This window comes from Amblyomma americanum, chromosome 1 (genome assembly GCF_052857255.1).
Source record: "Amblyomma americanum isolate KBUSLIRL-KWMA chromosome 1, ASM5285725v1, whole genome shotgun sequence".
NCBI lineage: Eukaryota > Metazoa > Arthropoda > Arachnida > Ixodida > Ixodidae > Amblyomma > Amblyomma americanum.
In genome coordinates this window covers 336,985,703-337,004,991 of record NC_135497.1, presented here as the reverse complement: position 1 = coordinate 337,004,991, position 19,289 = coordinate 336,985,703, and the positions used below count along the sequence as shown (strand labels likewise).

The window sequence follows — 19,289 nt, the reverse complement described above, 5'->3', positions numbered from 1 at the left end:
TTGTCATATTTGGCAGGCAATTCACATAGGCTTTTGCTCCTCTGGCCTATGTGGAGGTTTCTAGCTATCGCGCCTTGTTGCAGATAAGTCTCGGTGTCCAGCTGCCAGTGCAGACAAAAGAGAGGATTTCTTCTCTAAGCGTTTGTATGGATGTCACTGCCGACAATGACAGGTACTGTAGAGCGCATGCAGGCAAAATGTTTAAAATGGAGTGCGGTACACGCGCGCACGGAATTCGCCGAGCATTCCAGTGTGTGCATACCGTGAACATCATGACCAAGACGGCACTTGAGAGGCGCAGACGAAGATTTTACGTTGCGTCTAAATTACACATTATTTAAAATGAAGAAGTCATTGTGACCATGCCGTTCCTTGAACTTAAAGGACAGAAAGAAAAAACTCAGTCCCTGTGATGCACTTCCAGGGAAATTGGGCGATGTGTTGTTCTGCACATGGGATAGAGTATCTTTGTTAGACACGGTCTTGAGTCCCATCCTGTTTCACGTATTTAGATTACAAGCCATAGCCCGAAGTTTCCTTATGCTCACAAAACTCGAATTCTCGGTGCTTTGTACAGAGGGTTAGAGAATTGTAAAATGCGTAAAATTCGAAGTCTCCGGTCCCAACAATGAGAAAAAATAGCTTCGCATTGGATATCTGATCTAAGATGAAAGACTGTGTGTAAATATTTGCGCAAATATCTGCGAAAATATCAACGTAACAAAGGTGAGGGACGTATAGGTCATTATGGTGGTACAGCGCGAGCTATACGACGGAAAAAAGCAAGAAGACAACGCCGAAGTTTGCTTTTGTCCGTCGTCTAGTTCGCTATGCACCACCCACATTGAATTGTTACAAACTCGGCAAGCTGTCCATCCTTCTTCAGACCTATTATTGTGCACTCGAGCTGCATAATAGCAAGCCTCATTGATAAGGAGGCGCCACCGCGTCAGAGTATCTTCGGCAGAACAGTTCGCATATAAAACATTTTTGTCATGTATGTCCTCTCACGCCCGAGCTCCATGAGAACTCTCAATGCAACGCGTCTTGGTCAAGTGTAATTCTGCCGATGCCCCAGTAGTTCGGAGAGAGGGTCATGACGCAGATGGGGAGCACTAGCGCGCCGCAGTGAGGGCGGGCAGCCGCCAAGATCGGGGGATGTGGTGGAGAGGTGGTTCTTGGGTAGAGCGCCTGGTGGGAAGCTAGCGCTCCGATTGCGTTTGTGAATTAAAACTTCGCCGTTGCTTTTTCGTTCCATTGCTTTGTAGGCTTCAGTTGGGTGGAGGCTTTGTGGGAGGGTGAAGGTAGGTGTTCTGTAGATGAGTGGCGCTTCCGGAGGGTAGAGTTGGGTAAGCATGGATGAGATTGTGCAGGTGCATCGAGGGTGTCGGTCGGTGCGTGGGCATAGCTCTACATGAGGTGTGGTGGATGCTGGGCGATGCATCTCGAAGGTGGAGGCTTCACGTACAGGCTTCACTCAATGAGGCTTCACACAGATAACTCTGGCATGTTAGCAAATTGGCACTGTTGCTCCTACCGCAGTGAAAGGAATATAACACAATCACTGTGTTGTCTTAATCTTGTTTAGTCCAGTTTAGGCAGTTTTAGTGCGAAAGCAGTGAAACTGTTACAATGCGACAATGTTGTTGTCTCTTTATTAGTTGGTTTGCAGCATTTGGGAGGGAAGCCTCCACCCTCGAGAAGCTCCACCCACCAGCCACATCCCAACCGCATCCCCTGCTATGGGCTGTCAACCCCCATCCACAACGACACTCGATTTTACTATCCACCCACGTCCACCTTCATTCTCATGAGGTGACACATATACAAGGACACACCCACCAACAAAACTCTCCCGTCCACAGCAACTACCCCCCCCCCCCCCCAAGCAACCTACGGACCTCAACCGGCCACAAAGCCTCCACCGAAAAGAAGCCCTCGTAGCAGCGGAACAAAAAAGCAATAGAGAAGTCGAATTCAAAAGATGCAGTGGGAAAGCCTGCTGCCCTCCGGAAGCAACACCCACCAGCGATGTCCCCACCCTTACCCTGAGACAGCAGGCTGCCCACCCAGCCTTCATCTCCCTCAGCTCATCTAGCCTTAATTTCCTTGAAGGGCCACGTGCCACCGACCTCTATCACCTCACCTCGCCCCCCTCTCCCCACCCAGCCACCGAGAATTTCTTTTACGTTGGTCGAGTGCTCTAGACTAGTGTGTGGACGACTGTAGGTCTATCATGAAGTACACTAAACCTCAGCGCTATCTCAATAGCTTTCTACAGCGCTGTTTGTTAACTAAAAACAAACACTTAGCAATTCGGCAGACACTTAAGACTGCTTACGTGTGGGAATACGAAAGGATTGAAGAGCGTAGTCAAGCTACGTTGCCGGATGACTGAATCATGAGTCATTAATGACTACGAGGTACTACTATGCACACTTTGTTCAAACTCTATAACCATACATTACGTTGCTTGCAAAGTGCTGAGTCATTCTTATTTTCAGAACGTTCATGGGTCAGCAGTCATAACTTTCATAAGTTAAGTTCGTTTCGTCATTCATGAGCACACATATTCTCATACATGCGTTGTGACCTCATACACAGGCGTTCTGAATTTCGTGCCTTGGCCGGCCGGCTTTGATGGTAATGGGTTATGTAATGATTTTGCATGAATATCAACACGGGCGTTTGCGTCGCCCTGCGCTGGAGTTTGAAGTGCAATACCTTAACATGCATCGCGGCTGTAAGAAACGAATGATTTTACAAAGCTGAAATTAAACACAGCGCGTGACTGAGTGTTCCAAGGCAGGACTTTGACAGTGTTTATATCCGTCATGAGGTATCACCTCTGCGGTCCTTCAGGTGGCTTGCTCGAAAACCGGGAAAAGGTACAAGCAGGCCGCCGTCAATGGGCGCCTCCGACACGGCGCTGTAGCACGTCGGATCGCAGCTAAGTTGCACGGCGGTGGTTCGCCCACAGGGAGGGAACCCCGACGAGCGGCGCAGCACCCGGGGACGGCGCGGGCACCCGATGGCGCCCTGTGTGACGTCGCTCAGGCTACACGAGGCGGACAAGGACGAACTGGGGCCGCTGCGACAAGAATATAAGTACCGATCACTATTCATCAAGAAAATAATTACGAAGGCACTTAATTTCAATTGTATGACGACAATGCGGGACTAGTAAGTCTTCTTGCTTGCGGAACTAAGATTGCCGGCTTAGCCAACTAATCAGCAAAAGTTAATTGACATTGGCTGATTGGCCCTGACCTACCACAGTAGCCACCCGCTGGGCAGTTCCCGAGGCCACCACCCTCAGTATGCGTATTCCTCCGCCCGCCTAAGAACCTTCTTCGTTCACTGTAGCCAACCTCTGGGTTCTTCTCGTGGCAGCAACCTTCTGGCCTCTCCCTCCTGCGGCCTAAAAAAGGTGAGCGGGATTTCGTTCTCACCCGCCGCGGTGGCTGAGTGGTTAAGGCACTCGTCTACTGTGCCGGTGTACCGGGGTTCGATCGCGACCACGGCGGTCGCATTTCAATTGAAGCGAAACGCGAAAGGAGCCATCTACTGTGCGATATCAGTGTACGTTAAAGATCACAAGGTGCTCGAAATTATTCTGAACACCTCCACTACGGAAAAACTTCGTTGCTTTCTTCTTTCCTTCCCTCCTCTATAACTCCTTTACGGCGTGGTCCAAGCGCCCACCGAGATTCATGAGACTGTTACTGGGCCATTTCCATTCATCAAAATCAATATTCATTTTCTTCTCTCCGCCTGTCTTTCTGAACCATGGCGGGCGGTAGCTGATGCACACGACACCACAATGCCGGACGATGCCTCTTCTTCATAGAGGGACTTCTGGCAAGAGTCCCCTCCTTCCTTTCCTCAAGTGTCGAGAGGGGTTCCACCTCTCCGCTTTGCCAGCTCCACACCGTGGAAGGCGGTTTAAATCTGGCAGGTGGTGTACACAAGATGGCAACGGCGGACACCTTTTTTTCTTCACTCCGGGGCCTCTAATGTTTACGCATTAAAAATGCTACATTTGCTTGTTATTATAGGCTAACCAGGACATTGCTAACCAGTACGCAATGAAGACGAGCGGTTGAGCCACCAGGAGCCGGCATGGACAGCCAATGGCCGCCTCGATGATGGCGCTGCTGCTACACGAGGCGGACGCGGACGAGCTGCAGAATCCACGCTGCACTTTATCTCTTCTGATCATCTAATCTATCTTCCCACCACTCAAAGCATTGTTTTATCCTCACTTCTAGGCACGTCCTCAAGCACTACGCTTTGACGCCTTTGGTGACTACTGCCAGTATGCAACTAATATATACTTCCCTGTGGAGGGATATTGGTAGGACGCTGCAACTCCATTAATTGGAAAGTGAGAGCCAAATGTATTGTATCACAATCCGGTCATCTTCGAATAAATTGCCCTCTTATGCCTGGATCTACCACGACAGTTGGCCGGACTGATAAGCCCTCTACTGCCAGGAATTTATAATCCTCCATAAACTCCTGCTCCGTCGATTGTCAAAGTGATTTCGATGGATATCATTATCGTCTAACCTTTCTAGCCGGTGCCATGCCGCTGGCGAATATTGTGTTGATCAGTGGCCTACTGCGAACTTGCGAAGTTTACGTGAGGCAACAGACACAATGCAGCGCGTGATCTTGCGGGGGCGCACTCTTTCCTACCACACGTCCTTTTTCACCCTCGGAGCGGTGACCCGATACTCGCTCAATCGCCCGCAGCAGCTAACTTGATACAGGGAATATAGAGCCTCATACCGCTCCGATGTACCGTATCGGGCTCCGTACATTGAATGCGCCCTACACGATGAAGCGAAGAGGATGCTTTTCTTGAGAGTTTTGATGCGGGCTATATTGTGCTTCATTTAGTTGCGTATGGGAAATGATTCTCATTTTGTTTCTAAACATATCATTACGACACATTGTTTAATGAGGCCAATGATTGCACCATCGCCGTACATTTTAATGACTACAAATTCAGTTTAACTTGCAAGAATGAACCAACTTGCGCGGACTGCTGTTGCGGCCATATTCCATTCTATTTTCTTGGTTACGAGAGATATTTTCCATTTTGTTCGAAATCATCAAACACAGCCACTTTTTCATAATAGGGAAAGGCTCGTTTGTTTTTTTTTGTCATGACTGCACTTCAATAATAATAATAATAATTGGTTTTGGGGGGAAAGGAAATGGCGCAGTTTCTGTCTCATATATCGTTGGACACCTGAACCTCGCCGTAAGGGAAGGGATAAAGGAGGGAGTGAAAGAAGAAAGGAAGAAGAGGTGCCGTAGTGGAGGGCTCCGGAATATATTCGACCACCTGGGGATCTTTAACGTGCACTGACATCGCACAGCACACGGGCGCCTTAGCGTTTTTCCTCCATAAAAACGCAGCCGCCGCGGTCGGGTTCGAACCCGGGAGCTCCGGATCAGTAGTCGAGCGCCCTAACCACTCAGCCACCGCGGCGGGGCAATGCACGCGAAATTACATTTTATGGGAACGAAGAAATGAATTACAAAAGAAATGGATACAAATAATCAAACGCGATTAATAAGGAGCGCCTCGTTTTACACCCACTGAATGGATGAGTCCAAACACGCGGGGTGAGAAATCTGGAGGAATTTTGTATTAAGGCAGGAGACTCAAAATCTGCCATTTCCTATTACTTTATGTTGGCGCAAGGGCTCAGGCTGCGGGGAGTGCAGGCGTAAGCTAAAGAGCTCTTCTGCAGCGTCGCCTGTCACGAGTGCGATGGGTATAAAAAAAAAGGCACACAAAAAAGGCCCCGCTTGCGCGCAAATCTCGGCATCGGCTCGGGCGTCCAGAATGCACGAGAAGCCAATGGGAAACGGGCCGCAACGCTGAAATGTCAGTAGCAGTAGCGCTACCGCAGAGGCTTAACGCACAAAGACAGAATAAGAAGAGGACAGGAGAAGACGAATGCTAACTAGCTGCAAATATATTCAAGGTAACCTTCTCAAGCTAGGGAACGCGCAAGTGCTTCCGCTTAAGTTAAATTTAGAAACAGTCTTGACAAGGCCTAATACACGTATATCCGTGCAAAAATGAACTGGGAAAAGCCACACACACACACAAAAATTAGTAGATCGCATCTCCAGTGGACGAAAAAATTCCAGTGGATGCTGCCCTTCGCGAAGCAACTGAAAAAAGTGTAGATTACCTAAAACTGAACAAGATAAGCGCTCGTTCGAGAAGAACTGCAGAAGGAACACTGAAGCAGGGGTCCTTGATAGCTACCTATGAGGCCTGAAGAATGTACATGATTATAGCTTATCTAGCGCGTCGAACAATTGCGTTTCTGAGTTGCAGGCGACAACCCTGCCCGTTCACTGCTTTAACAGGCACAGCATACATGAAACTGAGTAATTCTGCGCCCTCTCAGCCGGCCGCTAAGTCAACCATTGGTCTGCCTTGTACAAGCAGAGCCATAGCTTAAAGGAATCCCGTGAACCAAAGTGACTGTTCAGTCAACCAGCTTGGCAATATGCTTCGTACTGCAAATAGGTATCGTCGTCGTACTAGGCCTACATCAACTTCAAAGGGTGGATAGGTTTGGCAGATTGCAGGGGACCATGAAGGGCACGTGTGTTGAAAATTTCTGCTATCCTTTTCAAATTGTGATTGAGTCAATGGACGTAGTGCTACACTAGCAATCTTTTTTTAAATCGACTAGTGTTACTGTGTATTCTCACATATATATCCTAAATTTCTTTACTAAGGCTAGCCGCAAGTGCAGTGACCACTGACACCGTGAAATCCACATTCTTGAGGTGTTGAATATAAAACCTCAAGTTAAATCAGTGCTGACGAGATGGAAGAGAGACTATGTGTGAAGGTAAAATGATTGCCCGCCAACAACTTTACAGTTGCCCGCATTACCATAAATTTCACCCAAAAATGGACAAAATTTAAGGTGCTGCATTAAGTTGGGTTTTACCTTAATTGCTTTCCGGGGCAAAAACTTCAGAGAGCCGATCACGTCACTGTTTAGCCAACCATCTGCTGCTGTGCTGGTGATGATGACAGTCACTCACGCAGCTTCCGTGCTCTTCGGCTGCGACTGCTGCTGAGGCTGCTCCTGGCAGGGACTGCTGCAACCAGGTCAAAATAACGCAAGCGTTATTTCGACCCATGACGTCACTTCCGGTTTGAATAAAAAACGTCACGTCCGGCAATTTTTTTGCTGTTTGAGCCATGTTTGAGCCGAGCGGAGCATTACTTTCAGTAGCACTATGGCCGATCGTTGGAAAGAGCGCGCGATCGTGTTGCACGTGAGTAATTTGTTCTTGCTATCTTTTGGTATGCACATAATGAGTGACTGCCCGTTATCTGACACACGACATTCCATTGTCAACTTCCTTGCGCCTGAATATTTTGTGTTAGCAGATAACCCAGGACTCGCGCTGAGTCCGCTTGCCCGGCAGTAGACCCAAAGGCCCGGAGGGAAAGACTCATCTGTTTTTTCGTAAGTTCTGCTCAAAAGCTTTGTGCAGTTCAAAAGAAAAGAGCTTGCGCTGAGCTTGTTTTGTATCTTTTGTCAACCCAGCCCAACATAACTCATGGTCATGTAAAACATGCATAATTACCAGCTTTTGCGTGCTCCCGAAAAAAGGTGGGAAACTTTTGACAACAGTCCAGTTCAACTAACCGTTTGTGCGATGAGTTTTGTACGCGGTCCGATTTTTTGTGACCCCGCGGCTGGGAAAGTCTCTAGAGTGTTGGCTTAATGCTGCACTTTACAATTGTGTGCTGCTGTTTAAATTCGCTTTCTAAAACACATGCAAAAATATCGGCGAGATAAGCGATTACGCTTTGGTGTCTGCAGCGCGAAACGTGTTCTTTTAAATTCATATTTTTTTCAGAAAATAAGGCTTTCAAAATTGACTCGCAGTTTCGAGGTATGCACGGACCTCTCCGATTCCTGCTTCGAGTCCGCCATTGGCTCGCTGGCGCAGAGGTTGAACAAATGGGACGTTAAAATGTTGAGGCAGCAAAGGCTCTCAGGCGCCACAAGGTGACCCCTCAACCTTCTGTGAGAATTTTAAAATGAGTGCTGTGCCACCTGCGCCGATCATCGGTTTTACTTGGGAAAGGTGCTTGGACCCAGGTAGCTAACTACAATGGAGCGCATGTGGCAACTGGAGAAGCAAGCTTAATTTTAAGGCCTCTAAGCTTAAGACCTTTTTACAGCTGATGGTGTAAAGAGCCCTTAAAGAGATGAACATTGTGGGCAATGTGCTTGATGTTCTTTGACTGTTTGGAAGCTTGTGAGGTGCATAAAGCTCACAAGGCACTGTTACAATGTGTGAAAGGTCATTGTGGTGATTCTAGAAGAAGACTTAGTGCAGCACAATGGGACAGAGAAAAGGAGCACACAGGATAAGCGCTCGTCCTATGTGTTCCTTTTCTCTGCCTCATTGTGCTGCGCTATGTCTTCTAATATGCTATACGAACAAGCCCAAACTACAACTTTGTTTAGATTGGTCATGATAGGTTTCTTTGGTTTGCCTGCACTCTCTGCACTAGTTCTGTTAAATTCCGCAGTGGTGCCGGCAGCGTGCAACGTCAGCTCAGGCAGTTCAAACGCAGCTTGGCACTGGCCGCTTCCAAAACGAATGGTCGGGTGCAGGCCCGATTGTCCAATAGCCTTGCTGTCGTCACGAAATTGCACCCAACTGCATGCCGCCGACACCAACAACTACCAATATCCAGAAACACTTGGAAGAATTTCCAAGCAGCAACTCGCAATGAAGTTTTAACATGAACCTGCGCTAGGAAATTGTCGTTTCACAGAAAGAAAAAAAATCGTTGCACGTATACACATAAGCGAGTTACAAATTAGCGCTGAAATGCTGCCCGTGCGACTCGACTTGACCGCTTAGGTTTTCATTATGACTCCTCAAACAGTCACTCACCTCCTCCATGTGTAGGTCGAAGAAGCAGAGAAGGTATGGCACGAGTTATTTAATGAAATGGTGATATTTATTTGCTGAAAGGTTATGGCTTATGGGGGTTAGGCGTCCCAAATCGACTGAGGCTATGAGGGACGCCGCAGCGAAGGGCACGGAAATTTTGACCACCTGGTGTTCTTTAAGGGAGCATAGACACCTAACTTTTTGGTGCGTGGTTTCTTCTTTTTAATGTAATGCAGCAGCAATTATATCGCAGTTTTTCTATGCCTCATATGACCTAAAACCTCTCTTTGACGTCACAGCTCTCATTCGGCGGTTGAAACCGAAACAGCATGAGAGAAATATTCTATTATAAATTATTTAGCGGTTGTAGGCGAATACCACATGATGATTCATGCATAGCAATGTCTTCCGCGTTATTATAAAGAAGAAAATATGCCACCAAAGTTAGGTCTCTATGCTTCCTTAACGTGCACTGGCATCGCACAGTACACGGGCCCCTAGAATTTCGCCTCCTTCGAAATTCGACCGCCGCGGCCAGGATGAAACCCGTGACCCAAAAGACGCGGGTTCGGTGTTGGCCGCGGCGGTCCAATTTCGATGGAGGCGAAATTCTATAGGCCCGTGTACTGTGATGTCAGTACATGGTAAAGAACCCCAGGTGGTCCAAATTTCCAGAGCCCTTCGCTATGGCATCCCTCATAGCCTGAGTCACTTTGGGACGTTAAACCCCCATAAACCATAAAGCTTTCAACAAAGAACTGTCATCATTTCATTAAATAACTAGTGCCATACCTTTTCCGCTTCTTCGACCTACACATGGGCACTGCCATATTGCCACACCACTGCTGCGCTTCCATTTCGGCAAGTGCAAGCAAGCCTAGAACTCGTGCTGCACTTCTTGAACTAGTGCAGAAAGTGCAGCCAAATGGAAGAGACCGTATTATTATGTGGCTATTTCCTTTGCATTGCGTGGGCTACAGGTTTTGTCCTAGCCATTACATAGAAAGAAGAAACAAAAAGGAAACGTGGAAACATTCACTATTAAGAAAACAGCTTTCACCTGCAGACCCCAATTGAACAAAGCCTTCCTGTATAGTAAACAAAACAACTAGGCTGTCACGAATCTAGCAAATTATAAAACTTTGAAAGTGGGACTCCTGCTGTGAAACTGGCAACATTTGTGCCCCTAGAGAAAGCAGTGGCGAGAGGCGAGAAGCCACAGACGAATGTATGCAGGACAGGGAGCTGAACGAGGCAGTAGTTCCCAAAATTGAAGAATACATGGAAAGACAAGGACGAGACATGTTTATGTTCTTTCTATTTTCGTCGTTTTGTTTTCACAAGTTAGGAGTAGATGTTTGTTGTAGTTTCACTTTTTGAGGAAAATGGGGAGGGGGTCGTTCATCTTGAGACATGTAGACCGAAAGACAGAGCACAGGAGTGACTCACACAACATTAGTGTTCGTGTTTTGTTCCTACTGTTCTGTGTGCTTGAACCCCTTGTCCCCCAATGAGGCATTGACATGATCTTACGTGGTGCTATGCTGGTAAAAGGATGTATGCTGCATGCCTATGGGTGTGTGGCATTCAGATTCAAGCACCAACACACGGATTCTATTGCAGTAAGAATTACGGGAGGAAAAAAGCCTCAAGAATATGGATGAATAGTTTAGTTATTCGGTTTGTCTTTTCTGAAAAATTCTGTGGTAGGAGGTTTTAATACATGTCCGCCCACCCCTCATGTAATACTCCCTTGTGGGCCTTTGAGGTACCAGGGCCGGTCTTGACGCGCGCTTTCGCTCTCTCCTTACGGCCTGAGCAGGCGACAAGGGGACAATGAATTTTTTTCTGCGCTGCCCCACCGCTGATCTCAGCGAGAGGGCGCAGCGAGCCAACCCTTACTGCGGGGGCGCCAGAGCCGGTTTTGAGCAGCAAGTCGCCGTGCGCGCGGGCCCATTTCTTCACGTGCTGTTTTTGTCGCTGTGCTTAAACGTGTGAACGGAAGGCTTGCCACGTGGTGCCATCAATACGCCTGCCTCATGCTTCGCTCGCCATGCTGATAAGGACACCTTCCCCAGTAAGTTTCTGCGTCAGACTTCTCATGGATACTCGTCTCACGAGCTTGTGAAGTGAAGCTTCGCACATATATAGTGTGGCTATGGTGTACTGTTGTGTGCCGTTTTTTCAGTCGCGGTACGGAAAGACTCCCGGTGTGTCGTTTCACCAGTTTCCAGTTGACCAGAAACTGTGCACCAAATGGCAAAAAAACATTTCTGGGGAAAATCTCGTCATTAATGACAAATCACCCTCGACTACAGGTAACTCAATTTCTACTGAGAAGAGGCGTGAACTACGTTCTTACTAGAAAGTTCAACAGTGATCCTATCGAGGCATTGTTCGGAAAATTGCGCTTTATGTGCGGAGGTAACGACGCGCTGGACGCAAGAGCCGTTACAGCAGCTCTGGATCACATTGTAAAGAAAAAAGCACTGCCATAGAAAGAAGCCACTAATCAAGGTAAAGACGCTGAAGAAGCGGCCGCCTCTGTTCCCCAAGATTTAGTTGAAGAATTGAAAGCTCTGCGAGCACATCTTCCAGCTCCGCCTGCGTCTGTTGCTTATTCATGCTTGGTGTACGTAGGCGGCTATATTGCCAAACTTATCAGTGATCTTGGGTGTGACGCTTGCGTTATGCTTGTGACGACGAACAAGACTAGCAGCCCCCTTTACAAACTTCTGCGTGCCCAGGAGAATGGTGAACTTCACTATCCAAAGCCAAATTTTCTAGCTCTCTTGGAAATTATTTCGACGTTTTTTGAAAAGGCGTTCAAGGATCTTCCACGATCGAATATTCTTGAAACCTTACAACTAATCGTTGAGCCACATCTTGAAGATTCTCCCCTCCTATGCTGCCCGGAAGGTGTTGACAGGAGCCACGCCAAACGCTTAGCACATCTGATCTCGGAAAAGTTTCTTTAAATTCTTCTCGTCAATTACACAAAGAAGTTGACAGACCAAAATGACAAGCCGTCTGAGTTTATCCACAAACCAACGCGAAAGCATTTCAGGCTCTAAACGGAATCAGTCGGAACTGTCAGTCACACGACAATGTTGTATAATTCATTACAAGCAGTTCTTGTTATTGGTGTAAGTTCTTTTAAGTATGTGAAACGTTGCTTCAAAGAGCAAATGATCTGTGTGATGTATTGTGTTTCGTGCAGTGCGAACAGATTGAACAGATACGTTTGAACGCATTGGAGCGGCAAATGCTATATTATTGTCAGAATACATTTTGAAGTACCGACAGAGACTGTGCCGGCCTTTGAGATGAAAATAAATGTTTCCTAATCCTGGTTTTTACTGAAATGCCTTGCTTCACTTTTACTCGAGTCAGTCGCAAATAATCCAGCCCAGCTATGGGCCATCATTGCATGCCAACTTCAATGTTTTGATATCCATCTGTTCCAACTTCCAATCCAATGTTTTGAGAGCAGCTGTTCAGTAACATGTGCAAGGCGTCAGAACCAGCGCGCGCCGAGGCTGCCTCCAGCGAACATTTCAGCGGCTCCCTTCAAGCGGAGAGGGTTGGCTCGCAGCGCCCCCGGAGAGATGCGGCGGTAGGCCGCAACTGCCCCTCTTGCTGAGGCCGTAAGAGAGAGCGCGCGCTCCCCTAGAGACCGGCCTTAGAGGTACAAATAAATTTTAAAAAGTAATGCCCTTTCAAACAGTATAATTTGCAGCTTTGGTCCAAGATTTTCGGTGGCCACTTCAGGGAGTGTTTGCCCAGAGCTTGTAGTGATTGCTTAATGGCGCTTGGTCCCAAGTACCCTACAGTTAACCAATTGCCCTTGTGCCTCTTGGTGAGAAAATCTGAGAGGTCAAAATGACAATTTACCATAGCTGTGAACAGTAATGAGCTGGATGTATTGCCGAAGAGAACCGAGGTCATCTGCTTGACAGTAGTAAGAATTTTGCGTTGGTTAGAGCATATATGGCTTAACACCATCTTCCCTATCTTAATAGATGTGGCATTGTTGGCATGTGTAATTAAACATTTTTTTCGATGTGTGTGGCTGGTGAGCTGTCAGCTCAGGCATGACTAAGTTGTAAGCTCAACCAGAAGTACCTGTGCTGTTTGAGCTCAGGGCAAGAGTTTTGAGCGAGGCCACTGCACTACCTCCTTGTTGTACACTTGGCTTTCGTGGTGCTCCAACTTCCTCCTTCCCCCACCTCTGTTAGGAATGTCGCCATGGGGCCGAGCGAAAGTGGTGGGGTGTAATTAGAGCAGTGGCATGGCCATAAGGTCTATCCGAACAGCACTGCGTTAGACTTCTTTGCTGGATTGGCCCTGCAGTCAGAACTGAGGTGAGTTATGAGTGGGCCACTGTGGAAAAAGGCAGTAGAGCAGCGGAAAACATGCCACGAATGGTGGAGGGCAATAGTTTGGAGACAACTTTTGATGCCTTTGTTGCCATTGTGGTCAAAGTTATCTGTGAGACCATCAAGGGCAGCACCTGTTCTGAATGCATCGCATAGCAATAGATCAGAGCTTCCATTTTATAGTTGGATCACGGCCTTACTGCCGGAGGTGTATGAATCGGTTCAGATTTCACATTGAGACGCATCAAATTCAGCAACGTTAGTACTCACAGGTGCAGTAAAACCTCGTTAAGGCATACCTCGCGGCACTGTGGAAGAACTGTGTGCAAAACGGCAATATTGTCACGAAGACGACGAAGCTGGCAGTGGTCCGGGAACGGAAAAGTCGCGTTATAGGCGAGCGGCCATTAAAATCATCTCACTGCCATCATTCATCGCCGCTTAATATTCGGCTGGTCGCCACTTATCATATGTTGTGAGATGCGGGGTATCATCCCCATCCTGGTCCTGGATCATCGGAGTCCTCCGCTTGCCGTTATCGTCGGCTGTGTGCACCTGGTTCGCCCCGCTGTGCCCCAGCCCGCCGAACCTGAACTGACCTTTCCGCTCACCCCCACCCCGTCCCCCGTCCTGACCACAAGACACGTTGACATGACAACGCAGCCGCGACATAAGACGCCGCCCACACGTAAGGACACCGCCCCCCTGCCCATGCCATTTGGTGCATTCAAGGACTTCGTCCGTCGGCTAATGGCGACCTGTATCCCGGGAGCTTCATCGACCCATTCACACATATCTTTCATCGTGGTGGCCAGCACTTCCCCCCATGCCCTTTCTGTTGCACCGTCCTCCTCTGAACCCATCTCCACTGAGCCGTCTCTCCGTCGGTGTCTTCTTCAATTCACTATTGGGGCGATCGCTCGGCAGCCCCGGGTAGTGTCACTAAAACGACGGAGCTGGCAGCGGTGTACAATATTGTTATGTAGTGGCCGTCCAAAGAGTGAGGCGCGATAAACGATGGCAGAGATATAATTTAATGGCCCTTGACCTAGCGCGAGTGCTCTGTAACGCACCATAGCCAGCATCGTCGTCTTTGTCGCAATATTCCTTTTTCTCATGGAGAGTGTCACATGTAGGAAACTGGGTTTTGTGTCATTGTTTGTGTAAGAACTTAAGGACACTGAGAAGTTCCCTAGGCAGCCGCTGACCCCACACCATACGTGGCAAAATTACTTTTGAAATGTAATTTAATTCCGTTACTAATTACTTTCCTAGAAATCACAGAAGTAATTAACTTACATTACAAATTACCCGTCTCAAAAAGTAATGACATTACATTAATTATCTGACTTAAGTATAGAAAATTACTTAGTTTCGATGCTAAAATGTTGCGCACTGGTCATAGTTAGTGCGAAATTTCTAGAGTTTTTTGTTTGCACCGCCACTGAGCTTGAAAATGGGCGTCAGAAATTTTGCCCCTATTTAGTCAATTTGAACAGCCGCTTTGCTGATGTAGATGAGGTCTATGTCATATCACTCTTCAATCAGAAGTGCGTCATTCAATGTGTAATATGGTCCCACCATCCTGATTTTGAAAAATTTGTCATCCGCGTAAAAAGCGGGAGTGCATTGACTGCTTATCCACGCATCATCCCAGAAGTGCACAGGTGCGCGAGAAGCTGCCAATTCTGCTGTTCAATTGATTTGTTCTGGAGACAAGTTGGTGGAAATACATTGCATGTCGCTGGGACGCTGCTGCCTATCTTGCCCTTGAGTTAGAAATACGGCCTCAGATGAGGCAACAAAAACCCGACAACTCATGGCCAAATTTCTTATACAGGTCAGTTGAAACTTCTTGTCAGTGCGGCGACGTCAGAGTACTTGTTCAAGCACTCGCAGTGCGTCTGCGCGAAGGTGCCATATGGCATGCCTTGGTCATCGAGCTCTCCTGGTGTCCATGCAGTGCGTTTGTGTGTGAGACCTTATGCAGTGCAGGAAGATGCATAGCAGTCCTGTGACTGATGTGCAGACTCTTCACCAAAGCAGTGCTGACGCCTGCGCGCACATCACCTCTCATCCGCGTGAGTCGCTTCCCTGGGGTGCTGGCTATTACTGCTTGCGCGCTTTAAAGGCACAAGCCTTCAGTGGCACATTAACATCGATACCCGGTGTTGTTATCGATGTCCAGGAAAAGTGGATAACCTCCAATGACATCATCAGCAAATAGAAAAATATCTTCCAAGGGTGCAGAGAGTTGAACCAAGGACCTTCAGATTGTGAGGCGATCGCGCAACCCATGGGCCACAAAACCGCATTGCTTTAAGGCGAGTAATGATTCATTTGATTTATGTGTTGCCTTATGACTGTATGCTAATGAGTAGGTGTGTCGCTAGAAAGGAAAGAAACAATATAAATTAAAAAGTGAATGGTTTTCGCCATCAAAGCATGGAAGTAGTCTCTAGTGCCCACCGTAATTTATTCTTGCTTTGGGTGTCGCCGCGGAGGCTCATTGGTTATATGGTGCTCGGCTGCTGACCCGAAAGACTGGTTTGGTCCCGTCTGCGGCAGTCTCATTTCGGTGGAGGCGAAATGCAATAGGTCCGTGTACTGTGCGATGTCAGTGCACGTTAAAGAACCCCAGGTGGTCAAAATTCTCGGAACCCTTCACTATGGCGTCCCTCATAGCCATAGTCAATTGCTTTGGGACGTTAAACCCCCATAATGCACATCTTTGCTTTGTATATGCTCATCTCCACAAACGCGAGGCCAAAGCATGGCAGATACGAGGAGAAGCATAGACTCAGTATGCAGCAAAAGTAATATTGCTAGTAATTAATTATTTTGCTGTAAAATTACTGCTTGAAAGTAGTTCATTACATTACTAAATTACCAGGCCACAAAAGTAATGAAATACATTAGAAATTACAGAGGAAAGTAATTTAATAACTGTAATTATTTTACAGTAATTTAATTGCTGGCTAGTCTGCCACACACTGATTGCAAGGTGATTACACACTGTTTTTCAATGAATGCAAAATCCTGACATGATAGCTTCTGCAAATGGTACGAAACAAGGCCTTTTGCATTTTTAAGGCAAAGATTTGTGCCACATTCCCTTTTATTTTCTTGTCTCGCCCCCCCCCCCTTTTCCCCTTCATATTTTTTGGCTGTTATGAATGCAATGTTTTAGCAACAAGCTTGAATTAGCCCCTATGAAAAAATTTTTTGCTGGTCTGCACGTGACTGTCTCTATGTCCAAGTTTAGCGCCATTTCCTAGTCCCTGGCATTCATTGGCGCTTTCACTTCATTAAAACTTTTGTGAATGTGCTGGCACAAATTTTGAACAGTTCCTTTTCTAGCGCTAGCAAGTTGTTTCCATATTTTTGTTTTTCATGGGGCTGAAGTTTCATGGCATGTCCAGACCGTCAACTATTTCTTACCGTTCTCAGATACTTTTTCCCGTTACAACTGTGCATTGTGGAAGAGCCGCAGCTGCTCTTAAGATGCTTTGTGTCCTTGCTTTTGTGTAGGGCAGCAGCGGCTTCTTCTCCACAGCGCTCAATAGCATATGGGCAAAGCATCTAAAAATGATGACCAGCTTGGCTGGCATTTTCTCTTGGTCTCTGAATGCATCATATAGTCAGAATATGGCAAAATTATGGACATGTATACCAGAGAATCGTTTCAAAAACTTATCCAGGATTTGTATTGTGAATAAAAATAGCACAACACGCATAATTTTTGGTGTTGTGATACTGCAGATTACACGAACCAAGAACCGAACAGCAAGGTTCTACTGTATTTCTTTGAACGGCTGTGACAGTTTTAAAGGGTGTCTCGCAACCTAGAATTGTCAAGAGGAATTTATTTTACCTGCAAAATCGGGGAATAATGAGGGATACCATCCAGAAAGTGGTCAATTCTCGGAAAAGGACAGACTGAAATTAACGTAGAAGCCTGCTGCGAGTTTTAACAATACTGTAAGTGTCCAGCACAAGGTGTGTTCTTATCGGCATGGCTTATTTTTGCTTCCAATCAGTATTAGGCATGGCAGCCTGTCTTTGTAGCTGTCTTTTCTTGTCTTCAATTAAGTGAGCATTGTATATACTTTTTGGTTCTGTACAGGTTGCCACACTCATTAAATTTGGTCTGGTGCATATGAATAGACACAGCTACGTCCAAAATTATTTTCTGTGGAATAAGCCGTAGTCATAGTAATGTGCAGAATTCAATCACTTTCAGTATACTGATGCGAGGTGCCACACCACCCCAGTGTAGCATCAAAATCGATCTGTAAATCTTGTTTTCAGGCCTCGTCAATCTTGTAGGCTATTGCAGAAACAAAGGCTAGTTTCTCTGCGGTTCGAGCTGTGATGACGAGGTCGTTAAAAGCTGTTTACTTTTTGTGGAAATGGCTTGATGCTTGTCCTGTGGCATTGCTGCTTTCGAAAGGGATGCCAGAGTGTGCCTTCATTGGAAAGGCAGTAAAAGGCAATGCTTCTAAGTGATGAGCAAACCAACCTTTGTAAGCCCTGTTGTTCAAGGGTTCCTTCTTGAAAGCCTGAAATATTCTTTTCCAGTACAATGAGCAGTGTATGGAGCCCCTGAAAGCATGCAGAGTGTTCCGTTTAGAAATTTTCCAGAATTTTCTCAAAGTAGAATTGTTTGTTTCTTTTGTGAAAGCACATGCAATGTCAGCACATATGGCCACCAATCTTATGAATCATTAAAAGAAAGCAAAAACTTGTGACCATAATTTTAACAAACTTCCAGATCTAAGACTCCGGATCACCCAGGCACTTTTAATCTAGTGAGAAGAAAAACAGCTGCTGAAATTCCTGCACAGATTCCTAGTTGAAATGTACCAGCATCTGTGGGTTCGTTACGACCAGGGATTCCAGTGTGGTGAGACCCATACACAAGAGTTAAGTGGGCCTTGTCCCATCAAGAATGCTGCATCTGGGGCAGCATTCCACAGCTGTAGGTGTCACAAGGGAGTGTGGAAGAGGTCGTCTTGTTAATGCTCTCACTCTTGTTGTAGCTTAAGCTGCTGTTCATCGATTTTTGGTGTCATTAATGTTTCTCAACAATGCCACATCACGTCATACGCCTTTTCAGTGTGTGAACTGTGACAAGAGCATCTTTACCGCAGCCGTGGCCTCGTGCTTGAGTGCTCGCCTCGGCTACGGGAGGTCGTGGGTACGATTCCCGCGGCCTCCGGTCCACCGGCCAATTAATCCAATGGGAACAGGCGGTCCCCCAGACTTGTGCTCGGCTCTCCGGGGGTGCACTGCATGGTAAGAATGGCCTGCGCCTCAAAATTCCCGTCAAATGCGGACACAAAAACGTCACCACGTGGTTAAAACCTGCAGTCCAAAACTCCCGCCTTGTGCCAGTTGCAAAACTTACAACGTTCGCTTCTCTAGCCTCAAGAGAGATGTGCCATAGCTCTCTCTGCTCACAAAGCCCGTTCGAGCAAAGTGCAGCGGTATTTGCTTGCTACCTTTGTGGCTGGCTCACACGCATCGGCAGGTGTGCATAACGGGTTAAAAAAAAAAGATGGGCTTCTACCGCATGAGGTGGATTTAGGGTACTTGACGGCGGAACTTATCTCTGATCCGTGAAGGCAACGGTTTGGTCGAAGACCCTTCTCCCAGGCATCTCACCCTAGATGAGCCGAGCACCATGACGGGGAAATCTTATAACCGGTGGGTACCCGGCGGCACTGGGAATCGAACACAGCACCTCCCGAATGTGAGGCGGATGCTCTACCACAACGCCGCGCTTCGGTGCTATAATCTTCGCCAAAAGGCCGAGAAGTGAAAAGCCGAAAGATTGCCGTTCGGCAGCTTACAAAGTCAAGCTGTCATATTTTTCCTGTAAACAGTTATGGCTCAGACTAATTGTAGCATTCTACGTGATTTCCCCTGAGTCAT

The 19,289-nt window shown here is 47.1% G+C and overlaps 1 long non-coding RNA gene across 1 annotated transcript; it reads right to left on the bottom strand.

The window, feature by feature from the left end:
* Positions 1-2,133: 2,133 nt before the first annotated feature.
* On the bottom strand, positions 2,134-18,628 carry LOC144099457 (uncharacterized). Its single transcript, XR_013307403.1, has 3 exons — positions 18,501-18,628; positions 6,996-7,149; positions 2,134-3,091 (listed from the first exon to the last, which is right to left on the bottom strand). It is a non-coding gene; the product is annotated as an uncharacterized LOC144099457 (long non-coding RNA).
* Between the last annotated feature and the right edge of the window lie 661 nt (positions 18,629-19,289).